Source organism: Trachemys scripta, chromosome 15 (genome assembly GCF_013100865.1).
Source record: "Trachemys scripta elegans isolate TJP31775 chromosome 15, CAS_Tse_1.0, whole genome shotgun sequence".
NCBI classification, from domain to species: Eukaryota; Metazoa; Chordata; order Testudines; family Emydidae; genus Trachemys; species Trachemys scripta.
The window spans coordinates 27,304,712-27,328,747 of record NC_048312.1 but is presented as its reverse complement, the minus strand read 5'-3'; positions in this window follow the sequence as shown (position 1 = coordinate 27,328,747).

The following is a 24,036-nucleotide window of genomic DNA, read 5'->3' as shown; positions in this document are numbered from 1 at the left end:
CCGGTCCGTCAACCTAAAGGGCTCTTAAAATCGACTGCTGTACTCTCCCCAGCGAGAGGAGTAGCACTAAAATCGACTTTGCTGGGTCAAATTTGGGGTAGTGCAGATGCAATTCGATGGTATTGGCCTCCGGGAGCTATCCCAGAGTGCTCCAATGTGACCGCTCTGGACAGCACTTTCAACTCCAATGCACTAGCCAGGTACACAGGAAAAGCCCCGGGAAATTTTGAATTTCATGTCCTGTTTGGTCAGCGTGGCGAGCTCAGCAGCACAGGTGACCATGCAGTCCCCCCAGAATCGCAAACGAGCTCCAGCATGGAGCGAACGGGAGACACTGAATCGGATTGCTGTATGGGGAGAAGAATATGTGCAGGCCGAACTCCGCTCAAAAAGAAGAAATGCCAATACATATGCCAAAAATCGCACAGGGTATGGTGGACAGAGGCTACAACAGGGACACGCTGCAGTGCCGCGTGAAAGTTAAGGAGCTCAGACAAGCCTACCAAAAGACAAAGGAGACAAATGGTCGCTCTGGGTCAGAGCCTAATCCATGCCGCTTCTATGATCAGCTGCATGGCATTCTAGGGGGACCCTACCACTACCCCACCACTGTCTGTTGGCACCTGCAAGGGGGGAGTCTTGCCAACAGGGAGGAGGATTTTGTGGATGAGGAAGAGGAGGAGGAGAATGTGCAGCAGGCAAGCAGTGAATCCGTTCTTCCCGGCAGCCAGGACCTTTTCATCACCCTGGAGCCAATACCCTCCCAAGGCGGGATCCCTGACCCTGAAGCTGGAGAAGGCACCACTGGTGAGTGCATATTTGTAACTAAACTACAGGGTTTAAAAGCAATTGTGTTTAACGTTTGATTTGCCCTGAACAACTGTGATGCATTCGTGGCCAGTACAGCTACTGGAAAAGTCTGTTAACATGTGTGGGGATGGAGCAGACATCCTTCAGGGACATCTCCATGAAGCTGTCCTGAAGGTACTCTGAAAGCCTTTGCAGAAGGTTTCTGGGGTGGGCTGCCTTATTTCATCCTCCACAGTAGGACACTTTACCACGCCATTGCAGTGCAAAGCATGACAGCGAATGGTCCTGGGTTTTGGTCGCATTCAAGCAACATTCAGTCTATATCTTTCTGTGTTAGCCTCAGGAGAGTGATATCATTCATGGTCACCTGGTTGAAATAGGGGAATTTTTGTAAGGGAACGGTAAAAGGACCCCGTTGATGCTGGGCTGTCTGCGCTTGGCTAAAAGGGATCATCCCAGAGAATAGCCACGCAGGGGGAAGGATGTGTGTATGTGCTGCACATCCACCCGAAAACCACAGCCCCTCCTTTTAAATGTGAAACCCAACTGGCATTGCTTGCTATGGGAAAGGAGGGCACCGCAGTTTGAAACCATTCCCACATGTTATGAAGGCAGAAGAAGCCAACCCAGCATATCCATTGGCTTACCATGGTTGCCTGGAAACCGAATTCCATTGCCCAGCCATGTGTGATGTGTCACCATACCGGCAGGCGCTCAATATAAAAGGCAAGATGTGACCTTGTACATAAAGCACATGTGCTGTCTGCTGTGAATTGCTTGATTCACTGTGAAAGAGTCTCCCTTTTGTTCTCAGAAATCGTATCATCTTAAATTTTACTCTCCCTTTTTATCCCCTGCAGCTGCAAATGTTTCTATGCTCCCCCTATCATCTCCATCCCTGAGGTTATCGCAGATTAGAAGGCGGAAAAAATACACTCGCAATGACATGTTTTCTGAGCTCATGCAGTCCTCCCGCACTGATAGGGCACAGCTTAATGCATGGAGGCATACAGTGGCAGAGGCCAGGAAAACATTAAGTGACCATGATGAGCAGAGGCAGGAGGCGATGCTGAGGCTAATGGGGGAGCAAACGGACATGATGAGGGGTCTGGTGGAGCTGCAGGAAAGCCAACAAGAGCACAGACCCCCCTCTGCATCCACTGTATAACCGCCTGCCCTCCTCCCCAAGTTCCATATCCTCCTCACCCAGACGCCCAAGAACGCGGGGGAGGGGAGGCTCCAGGCACCCAGCCACTCCACTCCAGAAGATGGCCCAAGCAACAGAAGGCTGTCATTCAAACAGTTTTGATTTGTAGTGTGGCTACAATAAGCAATGTGGCCTTGTCCTTCCCTCCTCCCCCACCCCATCCCACCTGGGCTACCGTGTCAGTTATCTCACTTTTTTTTTTTTAATTAATAAAGAAAGAATGCATGGTTTCCAAACAATAGTTACTTTATTTCCTTTGCCAGCTGTGATTGAAGGGGGGAGGGTGGTTGGCTTACAGGGAATTAACTGACTACACAGTTCCAATGTGGGTTGTTGCCCCCTTACCCTGTGCAATTAGCCAATATTTGGAGCCTTGCTAGGTGGTTTCCGTTAGGAGGAGAAACTGATGCTGTGGGTTAACGCAGTGCTGTTTATTTACAAAGAACGTTCCAAGTCCTGTGGCCCAGAACCCAGGAGGAACAAACAGCAGCAGACAGTTTCCTTGCTCCCAATCTCCAGGCTGCCCTTCCAGTCACTCCTGTGCCCAATGAGTTCTATCCCGCTACTCATACTCCGAGCCATGCTACAACTGCTGTCTGGCGACTTTCTGGTCGCCTTCTGCGTCTCACACGCACAGACGCCCACTGCTGCAACCGATCAATCCCCTTGCCCCTGCGCTTTCCCATCCGTCCAAGGAAAACCCTTCAGCCCATGTGATTTAGGCTGTGTCCACACTAGAAATGCTACTGTAGCTCTGTGGTGTAGAGCCTTGCTACAGTGACAGAAGGGTTTTTTTTGTGTAAATCACTCTGAATTTTTCACACCCCTGAGCAACGTAGCTGGGCAGACCTACATTATAGATATAGACCGGGCCCTAGCTTCTGCTCAGGCTTTACCCATGCAGCCTGTTGCCTTGGACGGTGGCTTATGGTTCTCAGCTAGCACTACAAAAGGGAGCATTTAATTGTTCCTTTCACTGAGCCTGAAAGAAGGGTACTTGTCACACCCATCAGTTTTATTCAGGTCTGTGATTGTCTACATATCAAAAACCCTCCTGAGGGCAGCCATTGACACTTTCCAGCCATGAGCTGCTTGTACTGAATTCACACCCACAAGGCAGGTAATCCTAATGCCGCATTCAATGCAATAAACTGGATATACCCACTCTGCTGGCATTATTTTTACTCTTGCATGGGTTTTGTTTGTTTGCCGGGGGGTGGGGGCATGGCCTAAGTTTAGAGGATGAATCCAGCTGTCTCTGTCTCTCATGCTCCCTCTCTGAATGCCCTCGCAAAATTCCTGTTTGCTGCTCTTGTTCGCTAGCTCCTCTGGTTGCCTAGAAGTGGACTTTTTAAACCCCTCTTCTCCCTGAGTCAGCCCTGCCCCCTTACCAAGGTATTCCAAAGGGGTTAGGGGTGATACAAGGACTTCGCGTCAGGCACATATGGGGTAGTCAGGCGCGTTCCAGGCACATATGGGGTAGTCAGGCTTCTGAGCTCAGAAGTGAGATAGCAAAGTTGCTGGCAGAAGAGCCTAACGCAGCACCCCCGGAGGCACCTTGGCACCAAGTCCTGTGATTACCTTAATGACCAGAGACTATCAGCAAGTCGTTAATACCAACCATAGTGGCTAAAGCCGGGCAAAACAAGCATCTAATTACAATCCCTGGCAGTCTGTGCGTGTCTGGAATGCCTGCTCGGGAGAGCACCCAGCTCAAACCCAAAGGGAGGCCACATGCCTGATGCACGCAGCGGCGCCGAGGGAGAGAACTGGACAATTCAAAGCCTTGTGCATACTCCCCTGGAAGGGCCCCATCATCATCATCTGACTTATGTCATTTCTCCGTGCAGGTGGCTCTGGCGCAGAGAACCAGGCCCTGCCACCGGGTAGGAGGAATCTGTATTGGAGCCTCCCGCAAGAACTCGGTGGCAGGTCGAGAGGCAGAATGCCCAAGAGAAAGGAATAAGGCAGGCGGTGTGTAGATGGATGTCTCTTGAAGAGATGCTTTAGGCAGACACAAGTTATTGAGTACAATGCAAGGGTGAGTGGGTGGCTTCTCTGGCCTGTGTTATTCAGCAGATCAGACTAGATGAGTGAATGGTCCTGTCTGGTCTTAAAATCTATGAATCTATTAGCCAGCCACTGCTTAGCAGAGTGTGTGTATGTGTGTGTGTGTGTGCGCACACACATACACAACGTGTGGTGTTACTTTCTCTCCTTTCATAGACAAGGCCCAGACATCACTGCCTAGAAGTCAAAGCAAGTCCATTAAAACCAACCTGTCTTTACTCTCCAGTCTGTCTTGGTGTTAAAACATCCCTGAACCCACTGTGTGAAACTGACTGTCCTTCCTCTGGCGCTCCGGCAAAGCCACGTTCCCCGGCGCAGTGACCTGCTCACAGAGAAGGCAGCAGGGAGAGGGTGTCATTGGGAAGGTCTCTAAGGCTCAGATGGATCCGGGGTGGGAGGGAGGAGAGGAAGCGTGGTGCCTGGAAAGCCCATTGTGTAGGAAGAGCATTTCAGGCCCAAGCGAAGGGCTCCAGATGCTAGTTCTGGTTAGCACAGGATGGCCCCAAGCTCCGACAGCTGCGAAGATGGCAGATAGCGCAGAGTCTGGCTCAAAGTTTCCACAGGAAACAAAACAAACAAAAAAACAATCCAAAAGCCACCTAGCAAATATCTCAGAAACGCAGCGCCAGTGCTAAACAACGGACCCAGCCACACCCGAACCACGGGGCGAGCCAGGAGACGCGGCACCCTGTGGCTTATGCATTAACCATCCCACACAGAGATCACTGCCCCATGGAACAGACTCCCGGAAAAGCAGCACGTTGATTGCTTCGAACCTGGGGACAACAGAATAGACAACCCAGAAACCCCCATGCCACCAGGTAGGCTGCAACTGTCTTTGGAAGGGCTCGGCCCAGCACTTCTCAGGTTGGGCACCCAAAAATCTGGGGCCACTTTTGAAAGTGTTGATCGCAAAAACTCAAACTTGTGCTGGAAATATGGATGTTAGGTCATCCTATCAGGAAACAGGAATCATGCCATGTGACTTCAGTGATCGATCTCATAGGCCAGATAGTGAATATTTGCTGTGATGAGCTGTCAAGCAACCCATAGGCTCCAATGTGCTGGCCTGGAATTCAGGACTGAAAATCAGCCTGTTCACAGACAATTCACAAACAAAAGACCTACAGGTGCTGGATTTATTGCTGGCTAAAACTAGCAATAGTTCATTCCTCCCACAGCAGCGACCCAGCCAGATAGATGTGCAAACGCCTTTCCCACAATACAGAGTTTTAGGTACTAACTCCAAGCTCCTTGAAATCGGAACCATAACACCCATCACTGCCAAATGTAGGCACCAGCTCTTTTAATTAGTACCTTCTCCTACTTAATTACTTTTGGGAAATGCTCCAGGCTCTGAATGAAAAGAGTGTGTTCCTGGGAGAATGAGTCACCCCTCTCCTCCTAGCACTTGTAGTAATATTTCTTTGGGCTTCTGACAGTGCCTTCCCTCTGCACAGAACAAAGCACTTTATAAAGGTGGGGAGGTGAAGACGCTTTATGCCTACAGGAGAGTTTTCCCATCAATATAATAAAACCACCTTTGCAAGTGGTGATAGCTATGTCGGCAGGAGAAGCTCTGTCCACACCAGCGCTTAGGTTGGTGTAACTTACGTCACTCAGGGCATGGCTTATTCACACCGCCGAGAGACATAAATTAGACCGAAATAAGTGGCATGTCAAAGACATGAATGCAGAACCTGAGTTCCCAATCCCTTGCTCTAACCACTAGGCCAGGGGCTGGCAACCTTTCAGAAGTGGTGTGCCGAGTCTTTATTTATTCACTCTAATTTAAGGTTTCGCGTGCCAGTAATACATTTTAACATTTTTAAAAGGTCTCTTTCTATAAGTCTGTAATATATAACTAAACTATTGTATGTAAAGTAAATAAGGTTTTTAAAATGTTTAAGAAGCTTCATTTAAAATTAAATTAAAATGCAGAGCCCCCCAGACCGGTGGCCAGGACCTGAGCAGTGTGAGTGCCACTGAAAATCAGCTTGCATGCCGTCTTTGGTACACGTGCCATAGATTGCCTACCCCTGCACTAGGCCATGCTGACAGCATGAACACTGGAAGCTGGGTCATGGGTGGGCGGGAACTGTTGTGATAACTGGGCCTACAAACTTACCCCAATTGTAAGATCAACTGGTGAAGGTTCATGAATTGTCACAATGATCTGTTCTATAAAACTGTTTGAGAAAAGGTGGGAGGAGGAGACATAAAGAGTGACTTAATTTAAACCAAAAGGGTTTGCTGGCACTACTCCAGGACTGTGCTAAGATTGAATGATAATCATGACAAGAGCAGCAGGAAATCAGAAACCAAGGAACCAAAATGGGTGTGTTGGCGATCAGGCCCACCTGGTGGACAAAATCATGAGCGGATGGGCCATTTCGCTCATCACTCCCTTTTGGGCTCCTTAAGAAGATATTTGTGGGGAGAACTGGGGGGACCTTTTACCTACCACCTCCATGCTGTGCCTGCAGTAGGGTTTGTGTCCTTGGGCGGAGACTTGTTAGGGGCCAGACTGTGAAAGGCCCTCACACTGGAGCCTGGGGAACTGGGGTGGGAGCATGAAATGGACCCTCCCCCACCATTGTGGGCTACTCCATTCCTATCCCCTCCTATTGGGGAGGGATAGCTCAGTGGTTTGAGCATTGGCCTGCTAAACCTAGAGTTGTGAGTTTAATCCTTGAAGGGGCCATTTAGGGATCTGGGGCAAAATCTGTCTGGGAATTGGTCCTGCTCTGAGCAGGGGGTGGGACTAGATGACCTCCTGAGATCCCTTCCAACCCTGAGATTCTATGATTCTATCCCAGTTGCTGTTCACCGGGGAGAGCAGGGACTCGGTGTCCCAGGTGACGCAGGGAGGAGGTATCTGCGCAGTCCCACTGCAGGCTGGGCGGCTTGAGGTGAGAATATCCCTCTCTGAGCTTCCTCTCGAGTGGTGTGTCCAGCACTGCTCTGCTGCAGGATAGTGGTTACTCACTAGCATGGGACTCGCTGGTGCTTCCTCAGAGGAATCGATATGGCCAGCACACACCGCGCTGCCAGTTTCTGTGAGACTCAGGGAGCAGCGTAACTACACTGAACACTTCCCGGGACTTCTCCTCACACTGCCTTAATCAACTGCCGGGGTAATTGCTCTGTGCATCAGCTGGACTCCCTGTGAGAAATTAGTCATTAATGAATGCAGCTGTCTGGGCAGCATGTACTATCGTATAGGCAGCGAGGTACCGAGACAGTTGTGATTGGACGGTTACGAGGAAGCTGAGGAGTAAGACAGGCTGAGTAACTTACGTGCTGGCCTGGGAGTGATTTAGAGCCACTGTGCAGGGTGTGAATGACCACACAAGGAGTAAGGTGTGAGTGGGCAGCAGGCCCCAGCTGCTTCCATAACTTGACATAAAACGCACGTGTGTTTCCTGGCGCAAATTATTTAATTTATCGCAACTGCTACCATTCTAGCTGAAATTTCTTCTGCCCGTGTTGGTCTGAGTTAACATCCCAGAAGCACTTGTCCTCCATGGTGGCTGTTGCCCTGGCAAATTTAAAACTTTTCTTCACCAGCCATTTCATTGCTAGAGCTGTTCAGAAAGGATTCCAAGCACATCTGATCATGGACAATGCCTTTACAAAAAAAAAAATGAAGAAAACATTTTCATCCCAGATTTCAAAAACACAAAACAGGCTAATGAAACTCACCTATGGCCAGAGCCCACACCTGGACAATAGTAGCCTGGAAGATGCACATTTCAGAAAGTCTGCGCAAAGGAGAGCAGGGGTTAGAATGGGTGCAGTTCTACACCCTGGCTGCAGCAAATCTCACCGAGTACCCAACTATAAAAACTTTGACGTTTGATAGCTCATTTATTTAGTTTTCCCAAAGTGCTCCCAAATTTGCTTTGTGGGTATTTGCACCGGGAGTTTGCAAGCACCCAACTGTTTGTGGAAAGCAAACAAGAAGGGACAGTAAACACAGGTTGAATCAAAATTCACTTTTGATCTCAGACAAATATTTGTGAACGGTATCTTCCAGTATTCCCTCTGCGCTGAGAGATGTTTCTCCGGGCCTGAGTGAGCTCATGAAAATCAGCTTCTTGATATGCAAACTGCACATGTGTGCACACTCTGCAGCTACCTTCCTCCTGCCACATCTCTGCTGAGAGTGCTGTCCTGGGAGGCTGCAGTGTCGGCCGGGATGCTCTTTGCATCTCAAATGCATATTAACTGAATGTGCAAATAGCCATCTAATAAATACAGCAAGATCAGCGTTTGGCTGTGATGAGGAACGGCATAAGGAACACAAATCATCACCTTGGAACAGAAAGCCTAATCATATTATCATGTAACATGATTGCAAACAGAGGGGTGAGCCATGCTCCTGGCTGAGAGGCACGGTATGGGCCTTGCTACTTTATGGTTATACACAGATGAAAAGTGACGGTTATTTTCAGAACAATTTCTTAGAATACCTATGACCAAGCAGCCCTATGCATTACTGGGCGGAGTTCTCAGGAATATGAAAAGCGATCCCAACCCAGAGTTCAAACTCACTCCTCCAGCAGCGAGGGTGTGCGACTGCTCCAGGCAATTCTCTCTCAGGCTGGGAGCGTGAGTTTAGCCAATATGCAAAGCGAGACGTTTTCAGTACCTGCACTGGACTGCACAGCTTCGCTACCCCTCGTGAGCCCAGCCCTGCACAACTGATGAGGTTGGCCCCAATATCATGAAGCACAAAGCACGCTAGAGAACTGTTAGTGCGCTGTAGATTCACATCCCAGCTTGCTGTGCGCTAACAGACCGTGTAGACACACCCACGCTGAGCAGAAGCTCTTTGGCACAAGGACTGTTTCTACCAATGTGTTTGTGCAGCACCCAGCACAGTGGAGCCTGTTGTCGCTGCAACAATATATATAATAAAGGATCTTGATATACAATTCCACAGTAGCTCTGTTAGTGGATTAAGCTCAACCCACTATGGGTTGGCCAAAACCATAAAAAATAATGCAATACTTGCTTCACAATGTGCTTAACTCTCACTAAGTCAATGGGACTCAAGCATGTGCTTGTAGTGAAGCATAACGTTTTTGTTTCCTGAATTGGGGCTAATAACAGAGTCTGGATCAGTAGGAAATGTTTCCTCAGCTCCATTGCAGATTTCTAAAGGGGGGGGGTGTGACGGGTTAGATCACAGAACCCCACTTGGGAGCTGCCACCTTATGTGCCAAGACGACTTCTACCCCTGCTTTTCCTGCCAGCTCAGGACTCCAGCACCCTGTCTTGCTGAGCCAGACACTCTCGTCCACTCCAACACAGACCCAGGGTCTGACCACGTGCCCCTAAGCTGCAGACTTAACTGAAAGCAGCTGACAGAAGTGTTCCTGTCTTTAACACTCAGATGCCCAACTCCCAATGGGGTCTAAACCCAAATAAATCCGTTTGACCCTGTATAAAACTTATGCAGGGTAAACTCATAAATTGTTCGCCCTCTATAAACACTGATAGAGAGATATGCACAGTTGTTTGCTCCCCCAGGTATTAATACATACTCAGTTAATTAATAGGTAAAAAGTGATTTGATTAAATACAGAAAGTAGGATTTAAGTGGTTCCAAGTAGTAACAAACAGAACAAAGTAAGTTACCAAGCAAAATAAAATAAAATGCACAAATCTATGTCTAATCAAACTGAATACAGATAATCTCACCCTTAGAGATGCTTCAGTACGCTATTTTCCTCAGACTGGACACCTTCCAGGCCTGGGCACAATTCTTTCCCCGGTACAGCTCTTGTTTCAGCTCAGGTAGTAGCTAGGGGATTCTTCATGATGGCTCCCCCCTTTGTTCTCTTCCACCAATTTATATATCTTTTGCATAAGGTGGGAATCCTTTGTTCCTCTGGGTTTCCACCCCCTCTCACTGGAAAAGCACCGGGTTAAAGATGGATTCCAGTTTATGTGACATGACCACATGTCACTGTAAGACCCCCAAGCCTTCATTCCTCCCAGCCTGACTCACAGGAAGGCTTGCTTGCAAACAGAGCCATCCAGTCAATTGTCCTGGTTGATGGGAGCCATTAAGATTCCAAACCACCATTAATGACCCACACTTTGCATAATTACAATAGGCCCTCAGAGTTATATTTTATATTTCTAATTTCTGATACAAGAGTGATACATTTATACAAATGGGATGACCACACTCAGTAGACAATACACTTTGTAATGATACCTTACAAGAGACCTTTTGCATGAAGCATATTCCAGTTACATTATATTCACCCATTAGCATATTTTTATAAAACCATATAGACTGCAACGTCACAGGGGGTTTTGCTGGCACCCTTGCTTCCAGCCTCTCAGGATTTGAGATTTTGTACAATCCCAGCTGGTGTGCTACAGGGAGACGTCGGAGCAGTTCCTTTTGGATGAAGGTACCGTGAAATCACCCTCTGCTTCCATTAGCCTGCTCTGCAGGAATTCCAGAGAGTCATCTTACCCTAAATAAGCATCATCTTTGCAGAGTTCTTGGCTACCACAGCACTGGCTAAAGCAGAAAATCTAGCTACACATAAAGCAAGAGAAGTGGTTTTGAGCCTCTCAAAGGCACCGCCCCTTTGTAAGTGTGTGCCATTTCTGAAGAGGAACTAATTGCAATAGCATTAAGCCTTCAGCAGTGACTGGGGCTGTATTTCTCCAGGAAGCTTTGAATGTGCCAAACTCTGCTGAGCTCACTGCAGTTTATTCTGGATTCCCTCCCCTGCTCTGACCTCCCTGCTGTTTGGAAAGGAATGCAACCTCCAGGAGAAGACGGTCTGGGGCGCTGTAGGATGGGGGCTTGGCTTAGCACAGGGCTCTCGCGGGATCGGCCTCCTCAGAGTGCTCTGGAAACACACAACTAAGCAATTGTTTAGCAGAATGCGGAGATCTCTCCGGACTCATTAGCACTCACCCAAACCCTGAAGACGATGGGGTGGGGGGGACTGGCCTTTCTACTTGGCACAAATCATAACCCCAGCAGAATGATGAGCCTTCAGTTAGGGTTTATGGCCAAGAGGAGAGAGACGGGAGCCGCAAGAGTCAACTGTGACACCCACCCCCCCAGCATGCCTGGGGGGCAGAGAGGGGAGGGATATCTGAGGCTCCCAGACCTGCCTGCATAGAGAAGAGTAGCTCTACAACATGCTGGCCCTTCATAAGGGCAGCAGCTGGGTCTGTGTGGGCAGACAGCGGCCAGGGAAGGAGGCAGTATGCTGCTGGGTCTTGCCCCCTGGTGCTGTGTGCACGGCCTCAGCCAATGGCGCTTCTCTGCGACGTTCTACAGAGGAGCAACGGAGCCCCCCATCTACAGCCACCCCAGGATGGACTGACTGCCAGCCCTGTGACTCTTGTCTCAGCTTTGACGCTGCCACCATTCAATGGCACTGGACAGCCCTTGGCTCTTGAGTTATGAGACAGGGAAAACAGAAGATCCCGAGCTCTCTGCTGTAGATCAGTCATTATCTGATTGTTCATCAAGCCCTTTCTTACTCAACTGCCTCTATTTTTCTCCCTTCCAAGCTAAACAATCCCAATCTTTTCAATGTCTTTTCCAGCCCCCTGCTCAATCTCGTATGCAGACAGACACCCACACTCTGACAGCCTTTGGACAAGTTAAGTCACCCACTCTCCAGCACGGATCTGATCCAGGGTAGCTGGACCAAAGCCTCCTGGACTGAGCACAATGAAAACACAATGTGAAGTTCCCACAGGGGCTTGAGGGAAAGTATGCCTTTTGCTTCCTCCCCATGGCCGAGTGGCAACTCAGGAGAGCAGCCTCCCATCTGTCAGGAGCTATCTAGCAGCTGACTGGCCCTATCCTGTCACATGGCTCGAGGAGAATCACACGCTGACCATTCTGTCAAGCCTATCAAAAAGAAGATTGAGAGGTGACTTGGTTACAGTGCAGAAGTACCTTCCTGGGGAGAAAATACAGGGTTCTAAAAGGCTCTTTAGTCTAGCAGCGAAAGGTATAGCAAGAACCTCTGGCTGAAGCCGGACAAATTCAAATTAGAAACAAGGCACCAATAAGCAGTGAGGGTGATTAATTACTAGAACAAGTGCCCAAGCAAAGTGGTGGAGTCTCCATCTCTTGCTGGCTTTAGATCAAGACCGGCTGCCTTTCTGGAAGATGCTTTAGCCAAACACAAGTTATTGGGCTTGTTACGGGGTTAACTGAGTGAAACTGTCTGCTCTGTGATACAAAGGAGGTCAGATTAAATGATCTAATGGTCCCATCTGGCCTTTAACTCTATGTATCAATGAATGTATGAATTCCATATGTTTGCTGCCTCCCTAGGGGTATCTCTTCTGTGGGACTTAAGAAGTTCAATCTATTTAGCTAATTGAAGAGAAGGGTAAGACATGAGCTGTTCAGGTTCTATAGGTACCTGCACCAAGAGAAGATTGGTGATCTCAAGGGTTCCTTAGCCTAACAAACAAAAATGGTTGAAGCAATAAAAATTCAAACTGGAGAATGGCAAAGTGGGTAATTCACCCTGGGAACAGATCACCAAGGGATCTTGTCGATTCTTCATCCTTGCAGTCTATGTTTTGATCGGTTGTCTCTTTCTAAAAGACCAGCCCTGACTCAACCCTAAGGTGTTGGGCTGGATGCAGGAGTCCCTGGGTGCATTCGCTGGCCTGTGTCCTGCAGGAGCATTCTGGCCTTAAACTCTAGGAATTTATATTCCACAGCATGGTCTCTGCAAAGCCTAGCACAGGTAGTTTGGCAAGCTGATCGCAGCAGAAGGGTATCGTTGTATAACGGCGCTTCTCTGAGTGAAGTCTTGTGCTCCCTGGCTAGCATTCCTGTGCCATGGGAGATTAGCTAGGCAGCAGAATATCTGCATCTTAAAGACATTATTTAAATTCAGTTCAGTCCAATCCACCCTAATGACGTTACCCACAACATATCTTAATTTGATGTTGGCAATAAAGTTCATTGTAGTGGTGGCATAGCATACTGATATACCAACATACAAATGAATGGTCCCCCTGTCAATTAATGCCCCGGGGCTGTTAAGGTGTCACTTTAGCCATATACTTAATAAATCGGTCCTTTTATGACTATAATACGGATAAGTATTCAACTAATTTCTATGTAGGTTGCATTCTATATGTTACTAGGGATTTCACCAAGGCCGTCACCAATGGCAACTGTGACAAAGAAATGATAAATTCAGGAAGTATTCGGGAAGCACTACAATGGAGAATCACTTTATAACAATACAGGAAACATTAATCACATTGGTGGTTAATAGGAGAATTTGATGTGATCGTTTTAAATACCCCCGAGAGTGAGAGAAACCACTCACGGCTCAGCACAGAACCACTCCCAAAGTTTATTAGTATAAACCTGGAGTGAAACACTCCTGGAAACTTTCGCCAGGTTCCTGATTCTGGCTTCGCTGTCTCTTTAGCCCGTGATGCCGGTGCAAATGGCTGCTTTGCACAGTCTGCAATAGTGCAGCGACGCACGGGAAGATTCCTAGCTCCTGCAGACGCGTGGAGCTGGATAAGGTGCCGGAGAGCTACATCTTCTGGCATGTTCGTGTCACTGAAAAAGGCTGCAGTGGGAGTGTTCGTTTTCCCCAGATGAAATCACAAGTCTTAGCCAGCACCTTGCTAATTAGAAACTACCTGTGCTGTTGAAATCCGCTGTATTTTAATTCCATCTGCTTCCTGTGTTGCGTTTGGCGAAGCGCCGGGTTTTATTTTAATTGGTTTCCCCGTGCCGTGGCATGATCGGCGTGACAGCACCTGGGAGTACCCTCCTGTCTGACTGCGGCAACAAGTAAAGGGGGAGACAATCCCAGAGGAGCCTCCGAGGTCAGATTCGGCGCAGTAATGAGAACTCCATTATTTCAGCGCCCAAGCTGCAGTTTTTCCCGGGATCTGTGTTTGGGGGGGTGATTTCATTGTCACATTTCCAGTTCATCAATGCATCCAGTGCACTGTCACCGTCCCCACAGCACTCCCAGCGACACACGTGCGAGGCAGATCTAAACGTTCATCTGTCACCGTGCTGCAGCTCAGACTGCGGTGGCCTCAGCACAGCTCATTATATTGGCTCATTACAGCCACTTGCACTGTGGCGGAGTCACCCTGCAGTCGCTACGCTGGCAGCAGCTTGTCACGCCGATCAATTACGCAAATCCTCTCCAGGACGAAGAGAGAAGCAAACGCCACTCAACAGTGTTTATGTAGAAAGAGACAGGAGGGAGGGAACAGGCCAGAAGGTCCGTGAGCCCACCGCCCCGGGGCAGGGCAGAGCTGGGCCGTAGCCTAGAGTGCCTAGCACTTTGCTTGGTCTAGTTTTAAATATCCGGAGTAATGCTGCTCCTGGCCTACCCCATGCACTACAAATGTCACTGATCGGAAGACTGTCCTGACACGGACACTTAAATGCCCTGGCTTAATCCCCCCTCCCCAAAATCCTTGCTGCTCCATCCTTGGTACTCGCTAGCTATGCCAGACAACCCCAGAAAGCCCCTCACAACCCCACACCTTTTCCCTTGCTCTCCTCTCCACCCCTTCTGCTCCTCACTGCTATTCCAGTGTTGGGCTCCCCACCGCTCACAGTTCCTCTGAGGCCCTTCCAACCCAGCCCACAATTCCTTCGGTGACTTCAGCACTTGACTCTGGCTCCCCCAGACACAGACAAAAACCTCCCGATGCCCCTCAGTCCTGACCCACTGTTCCCCTGCTGTCCCAGCCCCAGACTTCCCACAGACCTGTGCCATGCAGCAATCGCTTGGGTCTCGCTCTTCAAAGGTACTTACGCATCTAACTCCCATTCAGTTCTGGGCCCCAGTGCTCAAGGTGCCTCCTTGGCAAATTAGAATGGCTTTGTCAAGGATGAATTCAGCATCTCTCTGAGTTGTTTGTCCCAGATTCCAATCATGATCTGGCTCTTATGAGAGACTCTGTTAGCCCCCCAAAATTGCAAGATTGGCTCTTCAACCTTAGAGCAGTCAGAGACTCTTCTATGGCTTCACCTTCTTTTTGTACCCTCTGTTTAAAAGCATCTCTTTCCTCTGTCTCATTTTTCCGTGGAGTGCAGAGCTCCTCGCATCCCTGTGCCTGTGTTAACTGAAAATGATTAAACTCATCAAGTGCTTCAGTACCAGCTATTGTCAGGGATAAAGCAACCTTGTGACCATCCTCCTGTCTGCTGGCCCCCAGTGCTTCAAGATACAGAGTGGAGGGCTCTTTAAATCTTCTCCAGTTGTTTTCCACATTTACAGACAATTTCAGCTCGGGTGGGGCTTTTAACGGCTCCGTTGGTCCATTCAGGGTATTTTCTTAGTTCCTCTTTACTCCTGGTACCAGGTGTGATTCTGTGATCCCTCAGGTCTAGATCCTCAATAGTGTTTAGGCACCTAACCTTTGCTTTCAATTGATTTCAATGGGGGTTAGACACCACAATTCTTTTGAGGATCTGGGCCTCAGTAGTTACGGTGCTCGCAAGAGACCAGCTTTACTCTGTGTCTGTCTCCATCTGTCCAGGCACTACCACAACAGGAGCTGTGCAGCGCCCCGCCCATGAGGTACAATCCTTAAAGGCACAGACCCCAACACCAAACACCCCGTTCTACTGACACCCCTCAATACTGACCCACACATCTTCCTGTTACTCATGTCCTGAACTCTTCCAACACACAACTTTTCTGATGCCCCCCCCAATCCCAACCTGCAGACCCCCAATATTCCTTTCTAGGGGTACACACATACCCCTCTTCTGATGCCCCTTAATCTTGACCCACAGCCCCCGTTATTCCAACCTGGGTTCCACCCCCACGGCCCAGCCAATGCCCCACAACCCTGACACACAGCCCCCAAGCTATTCCTTTCCTGGGCTCCTTCCCCACACATAGACCTCTACTGGTGCCCCTCAGTTCCAATACACTGCCTCCCACTATTTCTTTTTTGGGCCTTCCAACATTAGAAACTACCTATTACTACACCAGTTATGATCTCAGCCCTGTATGCCCCAAGGTGCACAGCTCCTCGTGTGACTGGCAGGTGATGAAAAGCATCTCTGCCCATGGGAGGCTGCAGGATGGGTCCTTTGGGGATGTGCACTAGCAGAAGTTGCTAGATCACAGGCCCTGGTTCTCATGGGAGACTTTAATCACCCTGATATCTGCTGGGAGAGCAATACAGCGGTGCACAGGCAATCCAGGAAATTTTTGGAAAGCGTAGGGGACAATTTCCTGGTGCAAGTGCTGGAGGAACCAACTAGGGGCAAAGCTTTTCTTGACCTGCTGCTCACAAACAGGGAAGAACTAGTAGGGGAAGCAAAAGTGGATGGGAACCTGGGAGGCAGTGACCATGAGATGGTCGAGTTCAGGATCCTGACACAAGGAAGAAAGGAGAGCAGCAGAATATGGACCCTGGACTTCAGAAAAGCAGACTTTGACTCCCTCAGGGAACAGATGGGCAGGATCCCCTGGGAGAATAACATGAAGGGCAAAGGGGTCCAGGAGAGCTGGCTGTATTTTAAAGAATCCTTATTGAGGTTGCAGGAACAAACCATCCCGATGTGTAGAAAGAATAGTAAATATGGCAGGCGACCAGCTTGGCTAAACAGTGAAATCCTTGCTGATCTTAAATGCAAAAAAGAGGCTTATAAGAAGTGGAAGATTGGACAAATGACCAGGGAGGAGTATAAAAATATTGCTCAGGCGTGCAGGAGTGAAATCAGGAAGGCCAAATCACACTTGGAGTTGCAGTTAGCAAGAGATGTTAAGAGTAACAAGAAGGGTTTCTTCAGGTATGTTAGCAACAAGAAGAAAATCAAGGAAAGTGTGGGCCCCTTACTGAATGAGGGAGGCAACCTAGTGACAGAGGATGTGGAAAAAGCTAATGTACTCAATGATTTTTTTGCCTCTGTCTTCACGCACAAGGTCAGCTCCCAGATTGCTGCACTGGGCAGTACAGCATGGGGAGAAGGTGACCAGCCCTCTGTGGAGAAAGAAGTGGTTCGGGACTATTTAGAAAAACTGGACGTGCACAAGTCCATGGGGCCGGATGCGCTGCATCCGAGGGTGCTAAAGGAGTTGGCGGGTGAGATTGCAGAGCCATTAGCCATTATTTTTGAAAACTCATGGCGATCGGGGGAGGTCCCAGATGACTGGAAAAAGGCTAATGTAGTGCCCATCTTTAAAAAAGGGAAGAAGGAGGATCCGGGGAACTACAGGCCAGTCAGCCTCACCTCAGTCCCTGGAAAAATTATGGAGCAGGTCCTCAAGGAATCAATTATGAAACATTTAGAGGAGAGGAAAGTGATCAGGAACAGTCAGCATGGATTCACAAAGGGGAAGTCGTGCCTGACTAACCTAATTGCCTTCTATGATGAGATAACTGGCTCTGTGGATGAGGGGAAAGCAGTGGATGTGTTATTTCTTGACTTTAGCAAAGCTTTTGATACGGTCTCCCACAGTATTCTTGCCACCAAGTTAAAGAAGTATGGGCTGGATGAATGGACTGTAAGGTGGATAGAAAGCTGGCTAGATCGTCGGGCTCAACGGGTAGTGATCAATGGCTCCATGTCTAGTTGGCAGCCGGTTTCAAGTGGAGTGCCCCAAGGGTCGGTCCTGGGGCCGGTTTTGTTTAATATCTTTATTAATGATCTGGAGGATGGTGTGGACTGCACTCTCAGCAAGTTTGCAGATGACACTAAACTAGGAGGCGTGGTAGATACACTAGAGGGTAGGGATCGGATACAGAGGGACCTAGACAAATTAGAGGATTGGGCAGAAAAAAACCTGATGAGGTTCAACAAGGACAAGTGCAGAGTCCTGCACTTAGGACGGAAGAATCCCATGCACTGCTACAGACTAGGGACCGAATGGCTAGGTAGCAGTTCTGCTGAAAAGGACCTAGGGGTCACAGTGGACGAGAAGCTGGATATGAGTCAACAGTGTGCTCTTGTTGCCAAGAAGGCTAACGGCATTTTGGGCTGTATAAGTAGGGGCATTGCCAGCAGATCGAGGAACGTGATCGTTCCCCTTTATTCGACATTGGTGAGGCCTCATCTGGAATACTGTGTCCGTTTTGGGCCCCACACTACAAGAAGGATGTGGAAAAATTGGAAAGAGTCCAGCGGAGGGCAACAAAAATGATTAGGGGTCTGGAGCACATGACTTATGAGGAGAGGCTGAGAGAACTGGGATTGTTTAGTCTCCAGAAGAGAAGAATGAGGGGGGATTTGATAGCAGCCTTCAACTACCTGAAGGGGGGTTCCAAAGAGGATGGAGCTCGGCTGTTCTCAGTGGTGGCAGATGACAGAACAAGGAGCAATGGTCTCAAGTTGCAGTGGGGGAGGTCCAGGTTGGATATCAGGAAAAACTATTTCACTAGGAGGGTGGTGAAACACTGGAATGCGTTACCTAGGGAGGTGGTGGAGTCTCCTTCCTTGGAGGTTTTTAAGGCCCGGCTTGACAAAGCCCTGGCTGGGATGATTTAGCTGGGAATTGGTCCTGCTTTGAGCAGGGGGTTGGACTAGATGACCTCTTGAGGTCCCTTCCAACTCTGATATTCTATGATTCTATGATTCTATGATCTTCTGAGTCTGTACAATTCATTTCACTTGTGTCCTGAGGAGCTGAGCACCTGCCCATCCATGCCCCCAGCGCACTGGGGAGCACCTTGCTGTGTATTCGAAGGGCAAATGTGACCAGGCTGTTAGCTGGGGGCTCCTGGGAGCCAAAAACAAAGAAATTAACACCAAACTCTCCAGCCCAAGGGGATGGAGAGCCCTGCTAGAGCTGTCCTTCCCTGTGTGCTGTACCAGGTGCTCACACGGTGGGTCACAGAAGAGAGCTCCAAGAAGCAGCCCATGCTGGATGTCTGTCAGGGCTGATTCCCCACTCTGGCACTTCAAGTGCAGAAGGTGGGGACCCGTAAGGATTCAAAAAATTAATACTGGCCACTCCAGGCTGGCATTAAACTCCCCAGGTTACAGCTTCTCTGACCTTGGCTGGGTAGATGCTGGCTCCACCCAAGTGCAAACCCCTGAGAACCCAGGAAGGCACACTTGGGAATTCCTCCCTGTGGGGTACCCTCAAGTCCTTTCACCCCCCTGTGGGGAAGAGCTGAGAAAGAAAACAAGCTGTTGCCCCCAGCTAACCAAACAACATGTGCACAAACCTTTTAGGGCACCAAAAATCCAATCCTGATCTTCAAAAAGGTAAAGTTTATTAAAAACAAAAAAGAAAATACATCTGGAACTTAGGCTTTTTGCTAGATTTAAAAAACCCACTTACAAAAATTAAACATCAAGAATAACCTTCTTGAGGTCCAGCTTAAAGGTTACAAGCAAAACAAAAGCATTTGGGATTAGCACAGGAGTCCACTAGCCATAAGAAAAATAGAAATAAACCTAATTGCGTCTTTCTAAACATTCCTGATCTACTTACACATCTGGGGGTTCCAAATAAGTAGTTCTAGGTATGATCTATGATCACACCTGGCTTAAAGCTTCTCACAGCATAACTGCTCCCTGTTCCCCTCTTTCCAAAAGACAAAGGGGAAGTTTTTTTCTCCATTTCCCCCATTTTAAAAAGTTCTAGCCTTCCTATTGGCTCTTTTGGTCAGGTGCCCAACTCCCTTCCCTTTACCTAGGAGACTTTAACCCTTTACAGGTAAAGCAAGCAGAGAACAGACACCAAGAAGGACTTTACAGATAACTGACCCACACACACACTTCATTTATCACAATGTCTCATGTACTGCAGCTGCCCTGGGTGTCTGTGTATGACGTAGCTACTCTCTGGTGGGACAACAGAGGCTTTGCGGGGGGAGGGAGAGATCCCAAAATAGGCCTTTTCAGCCACAGACTGTGGTGGGGTGAAGACCCTGTATCCACACCAAGACAGCATGGGTCTCAGGATGGGTCTTGTTCTCAGGGCAGTCCGTGAGCTGTGTTCTGTCCATGCCCGGACAATGGGAGATGAATCCAGGGTTGATTGTCTCTAATGTATTCCTCATGCGGTGCTGCATTTATGTTGCTCATTTCACTGCTGAGCCTGCAGCATACCAATCAGCCCCAACCTTAATAGCAAGGTCAACCCGCTGCCCAGCCTTGCAAAGGGCTTCAGTGGATTCATGACACAGCACATGGCACATCCCCTGCCCTTTCCCCAGCCTGCTGATGTTCTCGCTCTCCCAGCAGGGCCTTTGTAGCAAAGGGCGCTGTTCAGGGGAGGATGGACACAGCAAACACGAGGGAAATCTGGGCAGGGCAGGGCTGCCCAGAACTCACACTATGGAGCTGTCTACAGCAGCCATCGCCGGAGCCTAAATGCCTCTGTGGTCATGGAATCGGTGTTTCCAACTCACATGATTGTGTTACAAATCTCATTAAGCTGTGGTTCTTAAATCTCCAGCTCCTGTAGTCCTGTGATTATGTGAGAATCTAAGTTTGCATTTCTTTAAAAAAAAAAAAAAAAAAAAAAAAAACCACCTTTGTGATCGCAGAGAAATGCTTGAAAACATGACCTGAATCAAACCTTAAGGCTCACAGGCCCAAAGTTCCCAGCTTTATTAATTAAAAAAATCTCATGACTTCCAAGCCAATCTCACGATTTTTGAACACTTGGGGCTGACAATACTGCTGTGGAAAGCAAAATTCATTCAATCCAGGGACAGAAATACCATGTGACTTATCTCACTAGTAGGCAACACAGTATGGTGTCCGGATCTTCACAGGCAAGTCAAGTGAACTGGCTGAACAAACTCACTGGATAAATTGTTTGCTACTCATTATTTGCTGAGTGGAGCAGTAAGACGACACAGGCTGAGAAAGTTCATCATCCTATTCTGAAACTTCTAGCCCAACTACGAGCCCTGGCAGGCATTGGGTGCTGATCTAGCCACAAGACCACAGTGTTCCGCTGTGGATCAACAAGAAGCCAAATTCCCAGCATCCAACCACCAGCAACACAATCATTCCTCTGAATGAGAAACTCAATTCTCTTGCTAACGCGTATTTCTCAGAATGCGTCATCTCAAATAAAGAAGCCAACCCTCAGGTTTTAATGTGGTTTTGGGTTTAATTACCATATGCAATTCATATAATTACTTGCTTCCCTGAATAAACACAAAAGCAAAGTGTTTGTTCCAGCGACGGGGGGAAAGAGCAATTGCAAATGAGGGCACGGTCCCCAAACCAGAGCCCCGAGCCAGGCCTGCTGGAGACCGTGTCAGCAGGCCATCTAGCAAGGGACACCAACTCAACGCAACACTTGCAAAACTAATTAAGACTCTAAAGTGGAACTCCGGGCCTGGCGTGTTTTATTCCAAACATAATGGGCACAACGCAGCTTTGGGAGAATCCCCCGAAGCCAGTAGTTCCACCACAGATGAATTTGACCCATTGTTTGTTTCTTCCAATTACAGCAACTTACAAAGACAGGCTGAGCTAGACTGTCTGTGCTCCATCCCAAGTCGGAACAGATCCTCCCAGGCGGGGAACAGGCTTTTGATGATGAACCAATCAAGCAGAAATTATAAGAAAAAGCAAACTCTGGCTCAGAGCAAGGCATGTTGGGGATCCCTCGTTGGCCAAACAAGAGGTAACATGCACCCTCAGATCCCTTTCCGCCCCCTCTGTGGAGCCATTTCCCTAAACACGCACATGGCTCTGTGCTTCCAGCACAGGGGATCCCACAGCCCCGAATAGTGTTGGCTGATGAGTGCTGGGCAAATCTGGTCCAATTCACCTGGCGGGATTGTGGAGTTTTACTCCCTCTCCCTGGAGCCTCATGTTAGAAACTTCAGGGTCGATCTTTGCTTTCTGAGACAGTTAATTCTCCCCTTTCCAAGGGGTGAAATCTATCAGCTTGGATGGGACATGACCTCTGTGCAGGTCGGTACAAACCTGGGGTGGGCGATCACTGCTCAGCTCTCTGGGGCTTGCTCTCCCTTTAGAAAGCAATAGCCCATGCGTGTTACATTGTCACGTCAGGCTCAGTTTCTGCTCTCACCCCGAGGTTCTGTTCTCCTGGCATGCACCGGATCAGCACGAGCAGAGGAACCCGGTGCCCTGAATGACTGGTAGTGACCCCACATGCCTTGAGGTCTGGATCATCACCGTGACCTTTGACATCACTCGTCTGCACTGCCCCTCTGCACGCACAGATGTGCGGTCACCTGCCTGTGAACATTCTGTAGGGGCAGGAAGGCCCACGGGTTAGGACCTGGCACCTTTACCTCCTATTGATCCTGGGATATCTTCTAGGTTTGGGGGCGGCCCACCCCTTCATGGAACAATGGAGGGGACCCTTCCCCCAGAGCACCCGCCTTTCTCACGTGAAGGGATGTTGGTAAACGAGAAATGCTTCCAGCTGTAGCAGGAATAGTGTGTTATTCCCTTGACACTTATTTCACACAGTCCCAGATTCCAGGGCCAGAAGGGACCCGTGTCATCAGCTAGACTGACCCCCTACACCGCACCAGCCGTAAGATTTCCTTCAGCAACTCCCACATGAAGCCCACAGCTTCCGATGGAGCTAGCGCCGATCCTGCGCTGAGAGACGCCCGGTCTTCACATAGCGCCTCCCAGTGATGGGGAATCCGATACCTCCCGCGATCAGACTGTGATTTCTATGAAAACACGTTGCAAACCGGCAGCCCAACAGGAGGTGTCAAGGCGAGGCAAGTGGGCTCTTCCCTGAATACACTGTCCTTCCTAGGGGTTAGTAGAACCCCGCAGGCCAAAGTCCCCATGGGCTGAAGGCAGAGACGACCTGAGTCTGCCGATAGTGGGGAGCAGACTGAGGGCAGCGGCTTCCGCAGATGTTACTGAGCATGCTCAGTCCGTGTGGGCGTGCTCAGTGCAACCCAAGCAGCAAACCTGGAGTGGGCACATGACCCCACGTGCCCTCCACATGTCGCCTCTGGGTCAGCGGGCCCACCTCCTTTGACTGGCACTGGCGTTCTGCCCCCTTACACTGGGGCTCAGCTTGGGCCCCACTACCGGCAAAATGGGCCGACGTTTCACTGCATTGCTTTCTCCCCCGTTCTGTGACACTGGTGTGTACCCAGCAGCACAGCCAGCACTACACTCAACCAGGATCTGCTTTGAGCAGACTCGGGCTGAATGAGGAGAACTAGAGTCAGGGAAAACAAGTGCACAGTCCTTTTTAATTACTGAAAGCTGGTAAAATAGTGGCATGCCACTAATTGGCAATTACAGAGAATGACTTCATTTTTGTTAGAAATGACTGAGGGGGGAGTGAGCAACGAATGCTCTAGTTCCAATGAGCCGTGAGGGCTCTGACATGCAGAATCCATCTCTCCGAAGTGCTTCGCAGGGCTGGGTCTACTGCTCCCCCTGGCGTCCTCTTCCCCTGGCAGGATGTTTCTCAGCAAAGCTAGTCTGAGCTGCAGGAATTGCCCCAGAGTCGATATTCAGGGTTGGGATGCTGAAAGGCGCCCCAGGGTTTACAGGAGTTATAGAAAATAGATCCTGTCAAACTAACCTGATTTTTTTTAATAAGATTACAGTTTGGTCAATATAGATAAAGTGCTGATGTCATCTATTTAGACATCTGTAAGGCATTTGACTCGGTGCAGCATGGCATTTTGATTAAGAACTAGAACAATATACAATTATCATGGCACACATTAAATGGATTAAAAAATGGCAAATTGATAAGTAGCAAATTGAAAAAGTTCAGAAAAGGGCAACTAAAATGATTAGGGGTTTGGAATGGGTCCCATGTGAGGAGAGATTAAAGAGGCTAGGAGTTTTCAGCTTGGAAAAGAGGAGACTAAGGGGGGATATGATAGAGGTATATAAAATCATGAGTGGTGTTGAGAAAGTGAATAAGGAAACGTTATTTACTTGTTCCCATAATATAAGAACTAGGGGCGATCAAATGAAATTAATGGGCAGCAGG